The following is an 18603-nucleotide window of genomic DNA, read 5'->3' as shown; positions in this document are numbered from 1 at the left end:
CCACAACCCAAATCTCAACCGTTCTATCTGCACAACGTCACTCTCACACTACCTTTCTTGTGTGTGTGTGTGTGTGTGTGTGTGTGTGTGGAATTTTTTTTTTAATTTTACTTTAAGTTCTGGGATTCATGTGCAGAACGTGCAGGTTTGTTGCATAGGTATACATGTGCCATGATGGTTTGCTGCACCTATCAACTCATCATCTAGGTTTTAAGTCCCACATGCATTAGGTATTTGTCCTAATGATCTCCCTCCCCTCACCCCAACCCCCCGACAGGCCCTGGTGTGTGATGTTCCCCTCCCTGTGTCCATGTGTTCTCATTGTTCAACTCCCACTTATGAGTGAGAACATGCAGTGTTTGGTTTTCTGTTCCTGTGTTAGTTTGCTGAGAATGATGGTTTCCAGCTTCATCCATGTCCCTGCAAAGGACATGAACTCATTCTTTTTTATGGCTGCATAGTATCCTATGGTGTATATGTGCCACATTTTCTTTATCCAGTCTATCACTGATGGGCATTTGGGTTGGTTCCAAGTCTTTGCTATTGTAAATAGTGCTGCAGTAAACATACACTTGCATGTGTCTTTATAGTAGAATGATGTATAATCTTTTGGGTATACACCCAGTAATGGAATTACTGGGCACGCTGCCTTTTTACAGTCACATGCCACTACACACACACATTCCCCCCTGGATCCCCATCCCCTGGCAAACACTAATTTTTCTCCATCTCTATAATGATGTCATTTCAAGAATGTTATATGACTGGGATCATATAGTATGGAACCTTCTGAGATTGGCTTTTTTCACTCAGCATAAAGCCTCAGCACTGTGTTCCTTCTGACTGCTCAGTAGTATGCCATGGTTTTAAACTGTGGCATATCCACACCATGGCATACTACTGAGCAGTCATATGCCACAGTTTAACCATGCAGTCTCCCAAGGACATTTGGATGATTTTCAGGTTTTGATTGTTGGAAATAAAGCTTCTACAAATATTTGTGTGTGGGTTTTTGCATGGACACGAGTTTCCGCTTCTCTGGGATAAATGCTGAGGGGCAAGCTCTGCACCACATGACAAGTATATGTTTAATTTCATAAGAAACTGCAAAACTGTTCTTCAGAGTGTCTGTACCACTTTGCCTCCCCACATGCAATGTCTGAGAGATGCAATATGTCTGCCTTCTTGCCAGTGTTTGGAACCATCACTATTTTTTTGTTCTAGCTGTTCTGATAGGTGTGTAGTGATGTGTCAGATATCTCATTGTGGCTTTAATTTGCATTTTCCTAATGGCTAATGAAGTTGAGCAACTTTTCATTGCATATTTGCAATCTCTTCTTTGGTGAAATGTCTGTTCAGGTTAGGTTATGCTGTGGTGGTGATCTTTTCTTGACTTTAATTGCATTCGTATAGTCATTACCACACAACTGAATAAAGGAAAATTAAAGTGGTGAGTGCTTATTCTATTATCTGTTTTTGCCTCCATGGTGCTGTGTTTGGAGTCTAAGGCTCCACCAGTTATGAGCAGAATGCACTATCCTTTTACATTCTATTAAGGAAAAACATGTTGAAATTAAAATAACCAATGCTGATTTTAGAGCTACTAAAAGTGAAGGCAATGTACATCTTAGAATAGGAAAAGAGGGCGTATTACTTAGACCTCACTTTTATAGGTAGCCCAGTGAGGTTTAAGGTATGAGTCAAGGTCATCCCTGGTGGTGGAGTCAGGCTTTGCAGGTTCTGGCCTCAGCAGAAAGCTCCTTCTGCTCTTTGGTCTCAGATGGTCTTGTGTGTATTGGTTCTGTCTTCTGAGTTTGTTAGAAGCTTCTTGGTTTCGAAAAGTTAATCACTGAATTACTATATGATCCAGCATTACACTTCTAAGTATATACCCCGAAGAATTGGAAGCAGAGACTCTAACAGATACTTTATGCCTATGTGCATAGCGTTGTTATTCACAATAGGAAAGGGTGGAAACCACGCAAGTCTCCATCAACAGATGAACGGCTAAACAAAATGGGATGTATCCATACAACAGAATATGATTCAGCCTTGAAAAGGGAGGAAATCCTGACACCTGCTACAGCATGGACCTTGACATTATGCTAAGTGAAATAAACCAGTCACAAAAGGACAAATACTGTATGATTCCACTTGTTTAGGTACCTAGAATAGTAAAATTCATACAGACAGAAAATAAAATGGTGGTTGCCAGGGGCTGGGGAAGAAAGAATAGGGAATTATTGGTTAATGGGTGCATAATGGGTTTGGGAAGATAAAAAAAATCCCTGGAGATGAATGCTGTACAGTGATTGCACAACAATGTGAATTACTTATACCACAGAACTATACCCTTAAACATGGTTAAAATGGTACATTTTATGTTATGTATATTTTAACACTATAAATAAAAGCTTCTTGTGGACAGAGACCATGACTTGGGTGCCCCAGAGCTGGAAACACACAGACACTCAGGGAGGGGTGCTTGTCCGTTGTTCAGGAAGGAATCCCTGTCCTCAGAGAGCTCACCCTGTCCCTGGAGTGTTCTCCAGACACACAGACACACGAGAAACCAAGATGAGCCACAGGCAAGTATTTGCAGGTGTGGAAGAGGCTCTGCAGTAGGGCCGAGGGGGCGCTAAGTGAGGGGAAGGCATCCTTTGGGACGGTGCCAGTCAGGAGGGCTTTGTGGAGCTCTGTCTTAGACTGGGCCTGAAAGGAAGCGTGGGGATTTTGGTCGTTGGAGTGGAATGTGTGACTTCAAAGTGGACCAAAGAGACAAAGGAAATGCCTGGAGGCCCCTGAGTGCTGGGGGTGGTCAGGGGATGGAGAGGGCTGATGTGGGGGAAGGGGACTGTGGGCAAGTGGTGAGAAGTAGCACAGGATGCACAGCGTGGGAAGGGCAGGCTGAGTGGGTCCAGAAGGCAGGAGTGAGGGTCTATCTATCTATCATCTGTCTATGTATGTATGTGTGTGTGTGTATCTATCTATCTATCTATCTATCTATCTATCTATCTATCTATCATCTCTCTGTGTATCTATGTATCTAGTCATCTATTCATCTATTATCTATCAGCTATCTATGTATCTATGCATCTACCTATGTATCTATCTATTGTCTATATATCTATTATCTTTCTATCATTTATTATCTATCTTCATCTATCTATCTATCTATCTATCTATCATCTATCTTCACCCATCTATCCATGTATCTATTATCTATCATCTATCATATACTTCTATCTATCTATCTGTCTATCTATCATCTGTCTTCACCCATCTATGTATCTATCTACAGTTGTGTTATAATACACACAATCCATCATTTCAACCATTTAAGGTGTACAGTTTGGTGGCACTAAGCACATTCACACTGTTGTGCAGCCGTCACCACCACCCATTTCCAGGACTTTTCCCATCTTCCCTAACTGAAGCTCTGAACCCATTAAACACCAACTCCCCATACCCCACTCCTCCCAGCCCCTGGCGAATGAGGTTTAGTTTTGAAGTAGCAATTAAGAACAAGGTCTCATGTCAGGAGGCCTGGCATGTGTGTCTTAAGGTGTTTAGGTCACAAAAAGCAAACTCCCCCCTCAGCTGGTTCAAATGGAGGGGCTCTGTGACAGAGAGGCACAGAGGGCAGGAGGCATCCTTGCTGTGACCCCAGGATGGAGGCACAAAAGGGAAGACAAGGTGTGGGGGTCCCAGGTCAGGAGTCCTGTCAGCCCTGGGGGCTTCAGCCAGCCCACGCAGACACACCTCTAGTGCCTTCAGAGCGACTCAGCTCCCCTCTGTTGGTCTGGCCAGCTGATAGTTCGTCTATTCCGGTTCTGAACAGTAGCTGGCCAGAGGCCGTGGGGTGACTGAGGCATAAACACAGCCCCAAGGAGCCGGCAGGAAGAAGTGGCACTGGTCTGGGGAGGGGCAAAGGGAAAAGGGGGGCACATGGTGTTCAGAGAAGACTCTTGCCCAGTTGGGTTTCAGAAGGACCTGGCGGCCAGGGAGACCCACTTAGGGCTGATACAGTGGCCCACGTGTGAGAGGGAGGGCCTGCGCCAGGGGAGAGGTGAACCCCACAGGTGTGTCAGGAGAGGAAGTGCTGAGAGGCACAGTCCCGAAGGGCAAGGGGCCATGTCGGGTTGAGGTTTGAGCTTGCAGGATGTGGAGTGTTATCTGCAGGGAATGAGGGTATTCTCTAGAGAGCCTGACATGTAATTTCTTCCTCTAATCCTGTCACAACCCTCTAGACTCAGGTAACGCCTGATCTTTGGTGGATGATGGTTCTGAACTTGAGCCCTGGTGCTGCCATAGCAGCCTGACCTTGGGGAGTCATTAGCTCCTCCGAATCTCAACGTTGTAAACTGGGATTGTGACCAATTCAAGTTCGCCTGCTCGCCACACAAGAAGCAAGGTGCAGTTAAAAAAAAAGCAACTTTATTTGGGTGCTAGCAGTCAAGAAAAGGCCAGGCCCATGCCTCTGAAAGACCATTTCATATTGTTTTGGCTCAGTAAAGGGTTTAAGAAGGGAAACTTGGTATGAGAAGCCTGTGGGAATGGCGCTGGATATGGGATCTATGTGTCCTGTTTCGATGGCTATCTTGAGTTGTGGTCCACCTGGAGTGCGGGTTGGAGCCATCTCGACAGTGGCTGAGTTGTAGACTAACCACCATGAGGTCACCTCTAGATGGGAGGGTTCTGCAGCTGGGTCTCCATGCCTGGTTCATTTCAAGATTAGTCCCTGGAATTTCTAAGCAAGCACATAATTAGGTTAACTATCACAGTGCAAGGAGGGTCCAGTGGGAAGTTAGGGAAACAAAGAGTTTCAAAGTATATTTCAAGGCTAAAACTAGAGAGAAGAAAAGGATGTTTTAAAATGCGTTTTGGAGCTAAGCTACTTGGTTACAGGTCGGGTCACAGGACCTACCTCATGGGGTTGTGCAACGGATCATCTCTAGGCCACGTTAGGTGCCTGGTAAGGTACTGGGCACAGAGGAGATGCTTAAGGAACAGTAGAGTGTTGTTAGGTATCGTCAGTGCATTAGGTCAGCATTTTCCAAAGCTGTCAATCCTTCCTTGTCCTGGGCAGAGTTCTAAGAGGGCCTGTGAGATCTGAGAGCCGGCGCCCTGAGCACTCACCCTGATGGCTCCTCCCTAGGGTATGAGTGGGGCCGTGGACCTGCTGGACTCTCATTCCTGTGTTTGGGCCACTAATTGGTTGATTTTGTGATAATCAGAAAGGAGACTGACCTGCTTGCCATCTTCAGCTCATATTGTATTATTCTGTCCCTTGCCCACTCCACATAACTTTTTTCTGTTTTTCAAACATTTCAAAGTTTGTTCCCACATTTAGGGCAGCCATGCATAGAAATAACACCGTAGTCTCTCTCCCTTTCCCCCCACAGCAATCACACAAGGCTCTTGCACCTCTTTATAAATCCTCCGCAGCTGCCATTTACTTCTGTAGTTATGCCTTTCATCTTGATGCTCATTTTGATTGTTTCCACTTAGAAAACAACTAATTTTGGAGATGAGATAGAGTATGTTGGTGTCAGTAGGAATTTCACTCAGCAAATAGGAACCAATGAAGACTTACGAGGGGTACATTTGCTGGTTTCAGTGGAATCAGAGAGGAGCTGTCTCATCAGCAGTGTTTAAGGTGGATTCAGAAGAGAAGGGCCCACAGCCAAGTGAAAGGTGTTAATAGTTCCAGGAATAGAATCACATAGAAAAACCCCTCTGTGGTTTTCACTCTATGAAGTGATCTGTGGTTTCTCGTGATGATTTCCAGCTGAAGCTCATTACAGATGGGCGGGGAAGGCCTGTGCATTAAGGTAAGTACAGCCCCCAGGGGAAAGAAGGGCTCTCCTGAAGCCAGTTCCCTCTTCTGGGATGGCCAGGAGACAGAGGAACCAAGGAGCAGAACTTTAATTGTGACTTTCTTTAGTTGTTCTTGGATGGTCAGTTTCAAACAAGAGTGATGTCACGATCAGTACATGCTGTCTTTGCCCCCTCGTCCCTCAAGGATTCTGACAAAGCCCCTACCCCTTCCTCAAGGGTCTGGTTTGTAAAAAACACACACTTTCCCAGAGTTCCACAATTGCTTTCCAAAATAACTGCTCCAGATGCTTTTTGGAAATAAATACTTTTTTTAGAATTCATAAAGCAAATCCTTGGGATCAGAGGAGTAAAGGAGGAAGCTTAGAGCTCGGCAAACCAGGAGATGTTTAAAAGAGAGAGACAGGAAGGACGTGAGGCTTCGGGGTGTGACACGGACGGTTGGGTGGAGTGTCATGCTGGGGCCCAGCTCTTACAGTACCTGAGGGAATCCTTGGGGGGATATGCCACAGCTCTGAAATAAGAAAAATGTCCACCTAGCGTGGTGAAATCTCCACCTTATTTGTTCCAATGAATGTGTATTTGCATATGTTATAAAATTTCCAAGAATTAACTTCCTAAAGAATATTTAGTAGCATTGTTCTATTGGTCTCTGTGGAAAAGATGTAAGCAAAGTAAATGTCCATTGGCTGAGGATGGTTGAATAAATGGGGATAGGTCTACTCTATGGAGTTTTATGCAGCCACTAAAAGGAATGAGTGACAGCTGCCCTGCCAACTCACCTGGTGGGATTTCCACGAGGAGTCTATGAGTGTAGAAAGGAAGGCGTGGGGAAGTGTGAATACTGGGACCCAAAATTTATAAAAGAAACACAGAAAAGCTTTGGTATGCCTATACGTTGTACAGTTCATAGATCCCGATAGTTACAGGGGCGTGGGTGAAACCCTGAAGGACACATGCCAGGTGTTACCTGTGGTGGAGACAGGGGGAGGTGACATAGAGAAGAAACAGGTGGGGGCAAGCCAGCAAGGAAAAAAAGGCCATGTCAGCTGCAAAGCTTGATTTATACGATGTGACTCCATTTCTATGAACTTTCACCTGTCTGTGAAAGGAAAATAGGATCTCGAGACCCCAGACTCACTAAGCCAAAGGGAAAAGTCAAGCTTGGGAACTGAATCATGCAAAGACTGCTTGTTTTTTGTTCCTAAGTAGATGGCTACAAGGAAAAAGGCCAAAAAGGCTCCCCAGGGTCAGTGGCTCATGCCTGTAATCCCAGCACTTTGGGAGGCCGAGGTGGGTGGATCACCTGAGTTCAGGAGTTCGACACCAGCCTGGCCAACATGGGGAAACCCCATCTCCACTAAAAATACAAAAATTAGCCAAGCATCGTGGCGTGTGCCTGTAATCCCAGCTACTTGAGAGGCTGAGGGAGGAGAATCTCTTGAACCTGGGAGGCGGAGGTTGCAATGAGCCGAGATCGCACCACTGCACTCCAGCCTGGGTAACAAGAATGAAACTCCATCTCAAAAAAAAAAAAAAAAAAAAAAAGGCTCCCCAGGGGGCCTCCCACACAATTTACTCACAAGGAAATTCCTTGTGAGCCCCAAGATCTTTACCTTAAAACGGTTCTGTTGAATTTCACCCTGACAGTGTAAATCAGCAGCTTATCTTCACAGGTAGGGAAGGAAGGCAGGACTACAAGTCACTCATCTGCTCACCTGGGACAAATGCGTGTGCGACTGCCCCCTCTACTCTCTGTGTATCTAATGTGAAAATGCAGATTCACTGAGAGCAACTGACTGATCCTCGGCCCCCTCCCTCTCACATGCAAAACGTGGATTGACTGAAAGCTGATCAAAGCCTGGAAAGAATGCAGCTGCTCGACCCTTATACACTCCCCTTTCATTTCTCCTCTTTTCCCTACTTCCCCCTCTTTGCCTTTAAATACTGAAGTCCCCAAACCCTCTTTGGAGGAAGCATGGATCACAGACGTTCCTGTAATTCTCTGCTCCATTTTCCAGGCCATATTGTGAACCTTGGCAAAACAAACCTTGATTGATTGAGACTCGCTTTGGTCCTTTTCTTTGGTTTTGCATCTATCTGCAAGAAGAAGTCAGATAAAGGAGCCCGGTCTCGGCATTGGTAGGAGGTGCATTAAGTGAAATATGTTAGGTCGAAAAGGCGTGTTGCCAATTAATATGTGTAAGCCAAAAATAAAATCCTAAGACCCCCAACCAACTGGACAGACCCCCCCCCCCAACCCTTGGCCAAGAGGACCCCATAGAAACCTGAAAAAGTGAAATCTAGGCCATGACGGGAAGGAAGGTCAGACACCCCTCCGTTCTGCAGTTTAGGCAGAACTGACCAGCATTAAAATAGGATTAAAAAATAGGATTAAAATAGAGATCCTAAAGCTGACAGAAGAGAGCTTTTGGCAATAAGCTACCGAATTCCAACCTGACTCTGGTATGGTATCATGTGACAGATGGCAGACCCTGAAGACAATCAAAATATTTTACCTCGGCTGGGAGTGGTGGCTCATGCCTGTAATCCCAGCACCTTGGGAGGCCAAGATGGGCAGATCAACTGAGGTTAGGAGTTTGAGACCAGTCCGGCCAACATGATGAAACCCTGTCTCTACTAAAAATACAAAAATTAGCCGGGCATGGTGGCAGGTGCCTGTAATCCCAGCTACTTGGGAGGCTGAGGCAGGAGAATCGCTTGAACCCAGGAGATGGAGGTTGCAGTGAGCCGAGACCGCACCATTGCACTCCAGCCTGGGCAACAAGAATGAAACTCTGTCTTAAAAAGAAACAAATTATCTCAAAATATATTTCCTTGACATATTTTGAAATGGACCTGTAAAGCTGTCTTTTGTGGGGAAAATTTGTATCTGTAGATAATTCCCGTCCCTTTCTAGGTCTTTCCCAGATCTAAGAGATTAATTGAGTCTGACCTTTAAGGTCTGAAAAGAAACATACTATATTGTCTCTAAGGCTGCTACCTGGAGCCTTCATTTACATAGCAAGAACCTTGGCTTCCACAACCCTCCTTATCTTTTTTTTTTTGAGACAGGGTCTCACTCTGTTGCCCAGGCTGGAATGCAGTGGCACAATCTTGGCTCACTGCAACCTCTGTCTCCCGGGCTAAAGTGAGCATCCCACCTCAGTCTCCAGAGTAGCTGGGACTATAGGCATGCACCACCACACCTGGCTAATTTTTTAATTTTTAGTAGAGACAGGGTTTCGCCCTGTTGCCCAGGCTGGTCTCGAACTCCTGGGCTCAAGCGATCCAACCACCTTGGCCTCCCAAAGTGCTAGGATTACAGGCCTGAGACATCATGCCCAACCAAACCCTCCTTATCTTAACTCAAGCATTTACTTCAATTCTTTAGACAAAGCTTAACTCTTTCAACCAATTACCAATCAGAAAATCTTTGAATCCACCTATGACCTGTAAAACCACCTCCCCACTCCACTGGGGGACATTTCACCTTTGCTGGCCAAACCAAGGTACACCTTACATGTATTGATTTATGTCTTTGCCTATAACTTCTGTCTCCCTAAAATGTATAATGCCCAGCTGTAACCTGACCACCTTGGCACATGTTCTCAGGCTCTCTTGAGACTGTACTCAGCCCTTGGTCACTCGTATTAGCTCAGAATAAGCCTCTTTACATATCGTCCAGTTTGTTTTTATCATTGACATGTGCATACAATGAGTCTAGTTCCATAAAAAGAAACAAAATCTCCATGTGTATAGATATTTGTTTTTAATCTGTTTATAAGCAAGGGGAAGGCGTGGACAGACATTTTTCAGGTTTTTTAAAACAGTGCCTTAGTTTTGTTTTAATATACCTTTGTCCTCTGAAATGGACAGAAGCCATGTGAGGCACATGGAAAAGTTCCACTCACCCTTTAAGGAAATCAAAATATTTTGCCCATAGTTATATGTCTTTGACATATTTTGAGACGGCTGTTCAGAGAGCCTGCACACAGACGCCACCTTGCAACGCTGTCTTGTGGGGACATTAGTCTCTGTGGAGAATCTGCATGGACACAGCCAGGCTTCCTCTGCACCCCTCCCTTGTCCAGATCTAGGAAAGATTAACCAAGACTCTGCCATCTTAAAGGTCCAAAAGGGACATTTACCTCTATTCTCTCTGACGGCTGCTACCTGTGAAATTTTATTTCCTTCTTTATTTATTTTTGGGACAGATTCTCACTCTGTCATTCAGATCTTGGCTCACTGGAGTCTCTGTCTCCTGAGTTCAAGCGATTCTCCTGCCTCAGCTTCCCAAGTAGCTGGTGGTGCCTGTGGCGCCCACCACCAAGCCCAGCTAATTTTTGTAGTTTTAGTAAGGACAGGGTTTCACCATGTTGGCCAGGCTGGTCTCGAACTCCTGACCTCAAATGATCTACCCACCTTGGCCTCCCAAAGTGCTGGGATTACAGGGGTGAGCCCCCATGCCCAGCCTGTTTATTTATTATTTATTTATTTTGCTTTGCCGGCCACCTTTGCTAGCCAGGCCTTCTCTTCTCCCCCTCCCATAACCTGTCTTGCTACCATCCAAGCCTTTTTTCTTTCTGTAACCTCTAGATGCATCTGGCCACTTCTTTGCATGCTTACATTTTGTATGACCCCCGTGCATGGCAATACTTTGGTATATACCTTGTTTCCTTTAGTCTGCCTTTTGTCAGTTGATTTTTCAGCAAACCTTCAGAGGATGAAGGGGGAGTTTTTTCTTGGCCCCTGCACTATCTGACCATCTTGCCCAGAAAGAAGGCACTGGAACAAGGTCCTAAAGTTTGAGATAAGGCAGCTACCAGAAATTAATTAGGGAGTGCCCCATGTTGACAGAGGATCACATTTTTAAATTGAAACTCTTTTCCTGCTGAGACTGTTCTGTTACAATTCATGTGTGACCATGAGGTTCACAGAACAGGCAGTGGCATCTAGTAAACTAAGCTTCAGGGTAAATAGAATGTTGGCGCCAGCCACTTCAACTTGCACTAGTGAATATGTCAAGACTTGTCCTCCATTTATTAACCATTAGCTAGAATGGAAGCGTGTGCCTATCTGAGCCTGTGTGGCTGGCATTTAAGCTGTGGCTCATCATGGGATTCCGTAGCTGATCCTGACATCAGCTAGAGTTTCATGGACATCTGGAAAGTCGGAGTTCTGGGAAGGATGACGTTTTTGTGGGCTGGAATATAAGGGTTGGGATTATGGCAGCCATTTGGAAGCTTCCTCCCCTGCTTATTGTGTGGGGTTAGTGGATGGATGGTCTTTTTCAGCATCTCCAACTCTCCTAAGTTTCTTTCTTTCAGGCGCACTGTTTGTTTACTCTTTTTTTTTTTTTTTTTTGAGACGGAGTCTTGCTGTCTCCCAGGCTGAACTTCAGTGGCGCGATCTCGGCTCACTGCAAGCTTCGCCTCCCAGATTCATGCCATTCTCCTGCCTCAGCCTCCTGAGTAGCTGGGACTACAGGCGCCCGCTACCACGCCCGGCTATTTTTTTTGTATTTTTAGTAGAGATGGGGTTCCACCATGTTAGCCAGGGTGGTCTCGATCTCCTGACCTCGTGATCCGCCCATCTCGGTCTCCCAAAGTGCTGGGATTACAGGCGTGAGCCACCGCGCCCGGCCCTCTTCTTTTTGATGATGACACCCAGGATGGTAATTGCTACCTCCGTGCATAATTGAAACTTTAAAAGAGACGATTCCGCATCAAGCATGCAATGGAAGAAACTGGAAACTTGTGTCTGGTCTTCATCACACAATGTAAGTAAAGAAATGTGTGCAGCGTGCTGATTTATTTTATTTAGCAATTCTGTGCATATCTTCTAGGGCTTTCAAGTCCCTGCTGTGGACAATCCGCATGTGACAGCTGAGACAGGAGGAAGAGGCCCAAGGGAACGCATTCCTGCTAGGACAGAGCTGGCTGGCTGCACAGTGGAGAGTGTTTGCTGGAAGCTGCTACCAGCCATGGGGCACCTACCCGCCCAGCGGCCCTTGCATCCAGGTAGGGCTGCGTGAGTGGCTTTGACCAGTGGGTACCACTTCATGATCTAATGTGATTCAGGGTGTGTTATGGGCTAAGTTATGTCCCCGCCCCCAAATGTATATGTTGACATCTTAAGCCCCTGTATCTCAGAATGTCACTATTGTCATATTTGAAGATAGGGTCTTTAAAAAAGTAATTAAGATTAAATGAGGTCATCAGGGTGGGTCCTAATTGTAAGGTCCAAGAAAAGCTGTTCCTTCACCCTCTGAAAATCAACTCACAAAAGGCAGATTAATAGAAGAAATGGCATACAAACGTATTAACATACATAGAGGGAAAATCACAGAGTGGTTACCCCAACCCCCTGATGGTGTACGGAGCTTGTATGCCATCTTTTTCTTTCTTTCTTTTTTTTTTTTTTGAGACAGGGTATCACTCTGTCGCCCAGGCTGGAGTGCAGTGGCACAATCTCAGCTTACTGCAACCTCTGCCTCCCAGGTTCAAGTGATTCTTGTGCCTCAGCCTCCTGAGCAGCTGGGATTTGTTTACCATCTTGAGGTTACAGAAAGAACAGGGGCTCAGAGCATAACCAAAAACAGGTACGGTGGTGAATGAGGTTACGGTGGCAAGACAGGTTTTGGGAGAGGAGCAGAGGCCCGGCAGTGGTCTTGTCATGTAGATGGAGCGTCAGGGGTAGCATCCCTTAGAGAGAATAGGTGGCAAATGTTCCTTTCAGACCTTTAAAGGTAGCAGCCTCTCAGTTCATCTTTCCTAGATCAGGGCAAGGGAGGGCCTCAGAGAAAGCCTGGCTGCACGGATGCAGGTTCTCTACAGACACAAATCTCTCCACAAGACAGTGTTGCAGGGCGACTTCTGTCTGTAGGCCCTCTGACAGCCACCTCAAACTATGTCAAAGAAGTATTTTTTTTGGGTGAAATATTTTGGTTTCCTTCAGTCCCCATTTTGAAACTGTACTTTTCAGAAGTTTCACATCAAAGCCAAGTTGATAGCTTTGGGTTACAGGTTGTTAGATAAGAGATAGGCAAAGGAAGGGAAGAACACATTGGAATAAGCAGAAAGGAACAACTTTATACCATCCCATACCTTCTTGAACCATTCTCTTTTTTTTGAGATGGAGTTTCGCTCTTGTTGCCCAAGCCAGAGGTGCAATGGCACCATCTTGGTTCACTGCAACCTCCACCTCCTGGGTTCAAGCAATTTTCCTGCCTCAGCCTCCTGAGTAGCTGGGATTACAGGCATGTGTCACCACACCCGGCTAATTTTTGTATTTTTAGTAGAAACGGAGTTTCACCATGTTAGCCAGGCTGGTCTCAAACTCCTGACCTCAGATGATCTGCCCGCCTTGGCCTCCCAAAGTGCTGGAATTAGAGGTGTGAGCCACTGCACCCTGCCTGAACCATTCTCTTAGTCCTGAGAATAGATCAGTTCAGTTAAATAGCTGTGTCTCATTTCAGGAGGCGGCCTTGCAGGCGAGCTCTCAGAGCTAGGCCTCTACATAGGATGCAGGTAAACAGGTCTCTAGTAAGAGGCACTTCTATGGAAACAGAAGGAAAACAAAGGTTTATGTCTGGGATAGTCTAGTAGACCAGTTTTCTTAGAACCTGAAGCATATTCAGATTTCAGTGGCAATCTGACAGATTTTTCTGGATTGCAGTTTGAATTGTGTGTTCTAGTGGACTCTCTGAGTAGTCCCTGCATCCACAGGAACAAAGGCTGTTTATAGATGAGTGACTGTAGGAATTTCTCCCGAAGTTTATATTAAGTTGTCTAAGTTCAGTTTGCAGGGCTTTAAGAAAAGCATAGTTTTATTTTCTAGTGATTCCAAGTCAGAAAAAATTGGAGAAAACCTTGAAAATGTTAGTTTGGAGGCTTATAGCCAGGAAAGGATTCAGGATTTAGTCCAAATTGTAGGTTAAAAATAAAAACTCAAAAACAATGGACAAGGCTATAATCTAATAACAGGTATACTATAGCTTTCCTCTGTTAAAAGAAAAACTTCAGCTGAGCTAAATTCAAAGGAGTTTTAATCGAACAATGAACAATTTGAGAACTGGGCAGCTCCCAGAATCACAGCACATTCAGAGAGATTTCAAGGGGTGCCTCATGGTCAGAACAAATTTACAGACAAAGTAAAGTGACATACAGAATTCAGAAGTGAGATATAGGAACAGCTGAATTGGTTACAGCTTGGTGGTTGCCTCATTTGAACACAGTTTGAACACTCAGCAGTGTGTGACTAGTTGAAGTATGGCTGCTGGGATTGTCCAAGACTCAGCGATTATTACAGGCACAGACTCCTAGGATAGGTTTTCAGTCTTGTCTACCTATGAAGTTAAGTTGCAGTTCATCCACAAGGACTCAAATATAGAAGTACAGAGTCCTTCTCAGGCCATATTTAGTTTGCTTTAACACTTCTGAATCATAATTTGTCTCTCTCCAGTCCCACCTTTATACCAAGAATATTATGACCAATTTATTTGCAAAATAAGTTTTAGTATTATTGTACTTGGCCTGTTTATTTGCATAAAGTGCAGCACAAATAGTAATTGGCCACATAGGCTCCTTTTAAATTGGCTTTGCTGAAATATTTTCATAAGGAATCTCCACTTAGACTTTCAAAAGCCTCTTGAGGCTAGAAAGCCAAGTCAAAATTTCTTCATCGGGCTGTGTAATACCTGAATGAGTCAGTGAATTCCTCTCTTCTTGAGGTTCCCGATATTTCTTGAGGTTCCTGGGTCTGTCAGAAAGTGACATTCTTTACTTACCACAGGTCAGAAATCATGTAAGGAAACCACATAGACAAGGCTGGTCTTGTCTATGTGGGGCTTTTTATCAGCTCTGCGAAGTCAACTTCAATTCCTCACAGCAGTTTGGTTATATTTAAAAATATGCTGGCTGGGTGTGATGGCTCATGCCTATAATCCCAGCACTTTTGGAAGCTGAGGCAGGCAGATCATTGAGGTCAGGAGTTCAAGACCAGCTTGGCCAACATGGTGAAACCCTGTCTCTACTAAAAATACAAAACTTAGCTGTGAGTGGTGGCAGATGCCTGTAATCCCAGCTACTCGGGAGGCTGAGGCAGGAGAATCACTTGAACCCAGGAGGCAGAGGTTGCAGTGAGCCGAGATCGTACCACTGCACTCAAGCCTGGACAGCAGAGAGAGACTCCATCTCAAAAACAACAAAAAAAATGCCATTCCAGTCAAAGCCCTGATAAAATAATTAGCATTACAACTGTGTCCTGTTACAGAAGAAAACAGATTCTTATTAAACTTATGCAAATAACTATGTTGCCATAAAATAAGAATACTTTCAAATAGTTTCTGAATTCTGGATAAATCAGTTAGAGAGAAAGGTACGTTTGAATTTTTCTTACAAAAGTATACTTTACCCAATTGCTGTAAGCCATAAATAGCTCAAAAGAAAAAAAAAGTTTTCTTGACTCTGGAAAACAAAACATAAAGAGAATCAGCACTATTTCAAACAAAAAGTCATAAAAAAGCATTTCGGTACTCTATCAGTTCAGTTCCATGTAATTAACTTTTGTTCTACTTGATGTTGGGTTAGCAATCCTCATGAATGCATCAACTTTTTAATTACAGTCTAGGAAAGTTTTACCTAATCCAGTGGTTTTATCTCCAAATTTATTAGTAACCTGCATTTAAGAGTACTTGTCAGGGTCCTTTCCATGCATTTCCTTCAAGAAGAAGCAAATTTTGTACTGTAGCACATTGTAAACTACTTTTTGAAAAGAATTAAAGTAAATCATTGTCTGTGGATGACAAAAGAATTAGAATGGCTATGGTTAAAGACACAATTGACAAGAAAATTTGGTTATTTCTGTGGCATACAACAGTTTAACATAATAAACATGATTGATAACATAGACAAAGACATCAGAATTTTAGGAATCTCGTACAATTTTGAGACACCTATTAATAATACGCTTATACAAATATAACTCAAAGAAAGTTAAAGACCATTCTTGTTTGACAATCCTTCCCGTATGATTTTGACGTATCAAATAAGTCTAATATGTCTCTGTTGGACTTCCAGGTTCTTTTAGTTATATTTAAAATATTTCAAAAAGCAAAAACTTGAGCTGGAGGCCATTATCCTAAGCAAACTAACACAGGGACAGAAAACTAGACACTGCATGTTCTCATTTATAAGTGGGAGCTAAACAGTGAGTGTGTATGGACACAAAGAAAGGAATAACAGACACCAGGGCCTGCTTGAGGGTGGAGGGTGAGGGTAGAAAAACCACCTACTGGGTATTGTGCTTATCACCTGTGTGATAAAATTATTTGTACACCAAACCCCCACAACACATAACACACAACTTAGCTATATAACAAACCTGCACATGTACCCCTGAACCTAAAAAAAGGTTAAAAAAGCAAAAACTTAGCTCTTTGATAGACAGGAGAGACTCAATTTGATAGACAGGAGAGACTCAATTTTTAAAACAATCAAAAGACCTAATAAAGACAGCATGAGGCAAACCCTCTTCTTCTTTTTTTTGTCATTTACTCAAAAGGTAAGCAAAAATCTTTTACTACTTTTTGTTAATACTATATGAACATCTTGTTCAAACACAAAACCAAATTCTATCTTTGCATCAGTGTATTGACACTAAAGCTAATTTTAATAAAACCTTATAAACAGATTCATCCAATCTCAGTCTTAACCACACAAGATAAGATTTCCATAAGCCTTTTAGAAGCTTTGATAATTTTTTCCATTCTCTTTTGCTCTTCAAGTTTCTCTGTCTATTCAGTTTTATTGTTCTTTTTTCCCCTTCAATTTAAAACAGCACTTAAATTACCCTTACACTGACAAAATTGCTTTTCTTTTAACAAAAACTACATTCTCATGCCTTCTTTATAGTCTTCCTTACCAAAACACCTCCTACTTTTCTTGTGCATTTTGCATAAGAAGTGTCTGTCTTGTATCTAGTAGTTTTAATTACATATATTAATTATAATGTTAACTCTTGGTAACTCTAATTTTCAGTAAAAAACCTAGGCAGTAATCCATTTTAATTGTTATGTATCAGATGCAGAGCCCTGGACAAAGGACGGAGCTGTGAAAACAGTGCCTGGAGGATCTGATCCCTTCTAGCAAGGCCAAGAGACACAGCTGGGCTGGGGAGGACGGGGTCTCCAGGCCTCACCATAGCCACTTATCTAGACGCCAGCATCAAAAGGTTCAAAGCCAAGGTCACAGGCTCATGAAAAAATTAAGCAGGTATCAAAAAATATCACAAAGGCAACAGTTTTATGACATGAAAACATCTATCAGAGACAATATAAACCTGTCTGCTAATAGAACCAGGTAACACTGTCTAAATTAAATTCTGAAGAGATTTCAATTTTATTTTACTAATGATTTTTAAAACTAGCTTTATTTACCCAACATGACTAAAGTCCCATTGACCTGAAAAGCATTTGGGCTTATTTACTTAATTTATGAGTACTCCTTTATTTATAAGTCTATTCAGTACCATGTAGACAATGTTCAAACGCAGACATATGCACGCATACATAAAAATACAAATGAACACAAAAAAATAAAGACTACATGCTTTTATTTTTAAAATTTTAGCCATGAGACTGGTAAAATTCACTAGTTTAAAAGGACAGTTGTATTAAATTGTGTCTCTGTAAATGGAACAATTTAAAATGTATCTGTCCTACATGGTTGAAGTCCTTACCTTACAGAGTTTTAGAGAAAGCAGGGTAGCAAATTTACATCTCAAAGCACAGAGAGAATTTTAGCTTTCTCAAGAAGGAGTTTGAGTGTGTTAGAGCAAGATTAAAAATGGATTTCAAGGTAACAAAAAGTTATGGAAATCCACCACAGGATGTTTTTCATTTTGTTTTTGGAGGCAGGGTCTCACTCTGTTGCTGAGGCTGGAGTGCAATGGCGCAATCATGGCTCACTGAAGTCTCGACCTGGGTTCAAGCAATCCCTTTGCCTGAACCTCCTGAGTAGCTGCTACTATAGGCACATGTCATCAACCTGGCTAATTTAAAAATATATATATATTTATATATAAAATATAAAATATATATATATAATATAAAATATATTCTAATATATTTATAATATTTTATATATTTATAATATATATCATATAAATAATATGTGATATATAATATATCATAAATAATATGTGATATATAATATATCATATAAATATGTGATATATTATATATCATATATGATATATTGCATATATTATATGTGATATATAATATATAAAAATATTTATATATTTAAATATATATATCATATAAATAATATGTGATATATATTATATATCATATATGATATATTGCATATATATGTGATATATAATATATAAAAATATTTATCATATTTAAATATATATCATATAAATATGTGATATATATTATATATCATATATGATATATTGCATATATTATATGTGATATATAAAAATATTTATATATTATATTTATATTTTTGTATTATAAATATAATATATAAATTTTTTTTATATTGTAAATATAACATATAAATATACATACTTTTTATAGAGATGGGCCCCTGCTATATTGCCCGAGCTGGTCTCAAATTGCTGGGCTCAAGCAATCCTCCCATCTTGGCCTTCCAAAGTGCTGCAATTACAGGTGTAAACCACCACACCTGGCCATGCCATGGCCCCCACCACAGGATTTTATAATGAGACTAATTTTAATAAGTATAATCT

General features: G+C 42.4%; 1 long non-coding RNA gene across 1 annotated transcript in view; it reads left to right on the top strand.

Annotated features, from left to right (window-relative positions):
* The window catches only part of LOC104006680 (uncharacterized), a 96501-nt gene extending 78614 nt beyond the window's left edge, over positions 1-17887 (top strand). The window contains exons 3-4 of the long non-coding RNA XR_680534.3: positions 11687-11861; positions 16924-17887. This is a non-coding gene — a long non-coding RNA (uncharacterized LOC104006680). The remainder of the gene's footprint in view (positions 1-11686; positions 11862-16923) is intronic.
* The last annotated feature ends 716 nt before the right edge of the window (positions 17888-18603 follow it).

This window comes from Pan troglodytes, chromosome 5 (assembly GCF_028858775.2).
Source record: "Pan troglodytes isolate AG18354 chromosome 5, NHGRI_mPanTro3-v2.0_pri, whole genome shotgun sequence".
NCBI lineage: Eukaryota > Metazoa > Chordata > Mammalia > Primates > Hominidae > Pan > Pan troglodytes.
This window is presented reverse-complemented; position numbering and strand designations above follow the sequence as displayed.